The sequence below is a fragment of the Pipistrellus hanaki genome (genome assembly GCF_964339955.1).
Source record: "Pipistrellus hanaki genome assembly, chromosome: 3".
In the NCBI taxonomy this organism is placed as follows: Eukaryota; Metazoa; Chordata; class Mammalia; order Chiroptera; family Vespertilionidae; genus Pipistrellus; species Pipistrellus hanaki.
In genome coordinates this window covers 170063158-170069014 of record NC_140505.1, presented here as the reverse complement: position 1 = coordinate 170069014, position 5857 = coordinate 170063158, and positions in this window count along the sequence as shown.

Here is a 5857-nt window from a genome sequence, read left to right as displayed (position 1 = left end):
ATGAATTCTAAAATTTATCTCGCTTCCACAAAAACACAGAGGGCTGCATAAGGAGGCGGAGTCAGCTCAAAAAGGGAAATCATTAAAAGGGTGAGGGTTGGAGCCAACCATTAAAAGCTGTTAGCAGAAAAGAAGTCAAAGGGTGGGGGTAAGGGAGGAGGGAAGGGTACACCTGTATTACTTTAATCAATAAAGATACATTCTAAAAAGTAAAACAATGAAATATAATGGGCATGACCCCCCCCAAATAAACAAAAAAAGAAAAAAAGTTTTTTATACTCATATTTGCTTTAATACAGGGCATAAAACAACCAAAGGAAATTGAGAAAGCTTCACTATACATTTACAAAGATTGAAGGGAAACTATTACCTCATATAATGTTGTTGAATTGAATATTTCAAATTTCTGCACTTTGTTTCAGACTAGTAAATTTCAATCGTTCTTTTTTTTTTGATCTTATAGGGCACATAAACTAATTACTAAAATTCTGTGCCACATCAAAAGCAATATTTTATTTCCCTCCCTTTTGATAAAAAGAATAAGTATAATTTTGATTCATTCATACCAGGTGGCTGTTGTTGCATTGGCTGTTGTCATTTTCTTACTTGACAATGTAAGGGAAAAGAGGTCAGTGCCCCTGACATTGGAGGCTTGAGGTTGGCACCTTTTTAGAGGAAAAGAGAGACAAAGTCTCAAGGGAGAAAAAGAGAACCAGGCTGCCTTCTTCCAAGTGTGTTGCAACATGGGAGAAAAGCTGTGAACACCCAGGAGTCTCAGGTCTCATTGTGGACACCTTCTTTTTCTTTATTGATTAAAGTGTTACATATGTGTCCTTATCCATCTATTGCTCCCCCCACATACACACTCATGCCCTCACCCCTCTGGTGTCTATGTCCATTGTTTAAGATTATATGCATGCATAAAAGTCCTTTGGTTGATCTCTTCTCCTTACCCCCCCATCCTCTGCCTTCCCTCTGAAGTTTGACAGTTTGATTGATGCTTCTCTGTCTGTCTCTACTCAGTTGTGCCACATCCCCCGAGTATTGATTACAGCAATGGGAGATGAGAAACAGGAGCAAAGCAAAATCCAGATATTTCACCTGTTTATTGAAAGTTCCCTAAAGGATTCCTATCTCACTCAGAGTACTAATAAAAGGGGAATTACTGATGAGGGGCAATAGGGGACTAACCAGGGCCCACCACTATCACCCTCCTTACATTTCTGAATCTCCTTTGATTCTTTCCCTGCTGATTAAGACCCACCCATGGTGGCTAGCTTGCTGTTTCTCAAGCACACCACACATAGTCCTTTCTTGGGACCACTATTAACTGTTCCCTTTGTCTAGATAGAACATTAATTCTATCACCCTCTTCCAATCTCAACTCAGCTTCTCAGTGAATCTTTCCCATAACTAATTTTTTAAAAAGTATTTGTCATCTTTATATCTCCACTGTTGTGTTAATTTTCCCTTTGCCTACAGAATTTTCACTTTCTAACATACAATATAATTTACTTATTTATTTGGCTTGTTTTTATGGATGTCAGTCTCTCCCTTTCCCTACTTGCTGCATCTGCATCCCTATATGCATCACAACGAGGAGGTAACTTGTTCTTTGATATATTCCAAGCATTTGGAAAACTACTTGACCCTGTTTATTTATTTATTTATTTATTTATTTATTTATTTATTTATTTATTTTTTAAGTAGACTAATGAATCAGTTATGACTTTATCTTAATCAGTTAGTGCTAGATATGCTAATAAAGTTCTTAACAGTCTGTCTATTACATTGGACAACTGATGCTGTTTATTAGGTTGGGGGTGAGGGGAAGAACCATGTAGCATGGAACTTTTTGAAACATCTTAATTTAATTTTGAAATTACTGTCATTAGTTATATATTTTGGGACCTCCTTTCAAAACTGTTTATCTAGGGCATCAGTGGTTGAGATATTTTAGGCTCTGCACCCTATAAAAATTGTCCTCTGCATAGCTAAATATTTCCACTAGTAGATAAAATATGAATTAAATGAAGAATTATTTTTATAAACTTAGAGCAACTTGAAAAAGTGAGTCAATAAAAAAAAGTTTTTGGATTGAAATGTGAGTAAGAAAAAAAAAGATGAGGAAGAAAATCCTAAAAAATCTAGACAGAGACTATATACAGATTGCTTGAAAAATGTCTTTACCTCTGATTCTATTGGAAAGAATCTAAAACTGGTAGTCTTAAAAAATTCTTTATAGATATAATATTATTCAAGGAGAAGGAGGTAGAACTACAGTCAGTGAAACCAATCAAAAGGAATAGCTTTGGGCCTAATCTCAAAATATTAGAGAGCTAATGTATATGTATATGTTTTCAAGCACACATTTTTGTTTCTCAATTATCTGAGAGTTAAATTGAAGACATAAAGTTTTCACAGCCAGATTTCTCAGTTCTGATGCTCTCTGCTGGGGAGGGACCAGCTTGGGCTTTAGACCCCAAAAACCTCCCTCTCCCACAGCTGAGATATCTCAGGGGAACTTCACTGGTGTCTGTGGGAGCCCAGCCAGTCCTTTAATGCTTCTGCCCTTCCTACCAGTCTCTAAGTGGTCTCCACTTTCCATCCTTGGTTATCAAGATTATCTCCAGGTAGTAGTTAATTGATTATTCAGGATGGGTGGTTTTGTATGTGTGCTTTTAATTTCTTTATTGATTAAGGTATCACATATTTGTCCTCAACCCCTCATTCCAATCCCCCACACTCATGCCCCCAACCCCCTATTGTCCTTGGCCACTAGTTAGGCTCATATGTATGCACACAAGTCCTTTGGTTGATCTCTCCCTTTTATCCCCACCCTCCCTTTGAGGTCCAACAGTCTCATCCATGGCTCCTTATCTCTGGGTCTGTTCTTGTTCATCAGTCTATGTTTTTCACCATTCTCCCTAGATGAGTGAGATCATGTCCTACTGGAAATATACTTCTAAGAATCAAAAATGAGACAAACAATAATCGTTATGCTGAAAGGCATATGAATGGTCTGTAGAGAGTTTCTTTCTGGGCCACTAGTTCTTTTGAGAACTTTATTTTGTATTTTAATTATAATTCCAGTTTGTTCCCTGGAATCTGTCTGTATAGCATTCAGTTATTCTGGTGCCATTTTTAATCTCAAAGGCATGAGGTTTATTTTCTCAAAACTAGTCCCTTAAAACAGGCAAATATTTACTTTTTGTGCTCTCTAAAATACTGACATTCTCTTTTGTAACTATAGTTCAATTAGAGGCCTGGTGCATGAAATTGGTGCACTCGTGGGGGAGCAGGAGTCCCTCATACCAGCCTGAGCCATCTCGCAGTCCAGGAGCACTCAGGGGATGTCCAAATGATGGCTTAGGCATTTCCTTGCAGAGAGCAGACCTAAGCTGTCAGTCAGACATCTTTAGCACTGCCACAGAGGCGGGAGAGGCTCCCACCACTGCTGCTGTGCTCGCCAGTGGTGAGCCCGGTTTGTGGCTGAACAGTGCTCTCCCTGTGGGAACACACTGACACCAGTGGGCAGCTCCTGAGTTGAGTGTCAGCCCCCTGGTGGTCAGTGCATGTGATAGAGACAAGTTGTTCTGTAGTCGGGCCAAAACTGGCTCTTTGAAATCCCCTGAGGGGTCCCGCATTATGAGAGGGTGGTAGCAAGACTGAGGGAACTCACTGGTGCACAACTGGGGATACGGGGGAAGGGGAACAAGTGAGATTCACCAGCCAAGGAGGGACTGTGGGAGGGTTCCAGGGCATTTCTGGCCCTTCTCACACAGTCCCAATCAGCCAAACCCCAGCAGCAAGCAAACCTAGAGGTTGAAGTGTCTGCCCCCTGGTGGTTAGTGCATGTCATAGCGAGCAGTTAAGTTGCCTTAACATATCATTAGCATATTATATTTTGATTGGTTGAATGAATGACCAGATGACCTGACACTTAGCATATTTGGTTTTTATTATACTTATATATAAAAGCCTAATATGGGAAGTTCCAACCCAGCGATTAAGTGAATTGTTGACCTCTTGACCAGCCGCTATGGTGTGCACTGACCACCAGGGGGCAGATGCTCAGACAGGCAGTTAAGCTTGCTGCTGGTGTCCGGCTGATCTGGACTGGGTTAACCTGCCTAGATTGGCTCTGAGCAGGCAGCACGATTCATCATTGGCCGACCTGGTGCATGGAGGTGAAGTTGCTGGTGCCTGCTTTCCCACAAGCCTGAGTCTTGGAGAAGCTGGACATGAGCTGGTGATCCCAACAGTCTGGCAGCCCAGCTCGGAAGTGGCATTTGGCCTGGGGACTGGTGAACGGGCAGAAGATGGCCCTGATCACAGGAGGCTAGGCCCTAGGGACCGTACCCACGCGATTTTGTGTGCTGGGCCTCTAGTAGGATTAAAGAAATCAGGAGAAATTTATAAAATTAGGAGATTAACATGAGTACAATACTCTTATTTAGTCTATAAACTTTAATCATGTTTTGCTAATTTCTTCAATAATATCCTCTTTAGGAAAATAAAATCCCAGATCATGGGTTGCTTTGCTCACTTGGTTTGTATCTACCATTATTTCTCATATTATTGATATATCTATATGAGATGATGAATACTAACTAAAATTACTGTGATCATCATATAACAATATATGTCATTCCAATCGTTACTCTGTACACCTTAAATTTATATAGTGAAGTATGCCAATTATGTCCCAATAAAACTGAAAATAATAACTAAAATAAAAATATTTTTTTGGATTATATTAGAGGGAAAATAATGATTTGTGAATAAAGAATTGTTATTTTGTGAAATCTATCATTGGACATTAATAACATTAACAAACTTGTTTTGATTATTGTGAGGTATCTATTTTAAAATATTTCTATGAATAAGAAGAATGTACTTTCATTAAGAGAATATAATCTTTGTCAGAATTTATTTAAATGGAGGTAGAGATATATGGTAATAATGGTAATGGATTAAACTGAAATCGCATTAATTGTCTAGTCTTCAATTGCAGTTCATGGACAATGTCCAGGAAGACCTAATCATCCTTTGTGATAGAGTGCCAGAACTCTCTTGGTTTCAAATTCTTTAATTAACTATTATTTTCCAGCCTTTCTGAAAATTTGATCAGGCTTTGTATCTACTACTTTTTTCTTCAAAGCCTCATAGTGCAATGTCTTCTGATTATTATTAACTTTTGGCCTTTATCAACTAATAGTGCCCCTTTTCTCAGATTATTTTCCATTAATAGTCCGGCACATCAAGTTTAGAGTTGAGCTACCCATTTCCACTGAATATATAAAGATGGGTGTTGGCATTATATAGTACATTACGGTTGTGTACAAATAGCTCATTGTGAGCTGCTTATTGACTAACAGTTGGCTTTGATTTCATCATTCTCTGATTTCCCCCCCCCCCTCTCAATTGTAGTACTTGGATTTCTGCTTTGTTCATGTCTTGTTACAGACAACCTTTGACATAAACCCTTTACAGTAATTTGTTCCATATGATCTATTTATGCTTCACTTACTATCTTTATGATCTATCTGAATTAATAAGTGCTTTAAGACTTGCAGTTCTGCCAGGACCGGTTTGGCTCAGTGGATAGAGCGTCGGTCTATGGACTGAAGGGTCCCAGGTTAGATTGTGGTCAGGGGCATGTACCTTGGTTGCTGGCACATCCCCACTGGGGGGTGTGCAAGGGGCAGCTGATCGATGATTCTCTCTCATTGATGTTTCTAACTCTCTATCCCTCTCTCTTCCTCTCTGTAAAAAATCAATAAAAAATATTAATAATAAAAAAAAGACTTGGGGTTCTTCCTTCCAAGAGTTATTTTGAGACAGAAGCAAGACA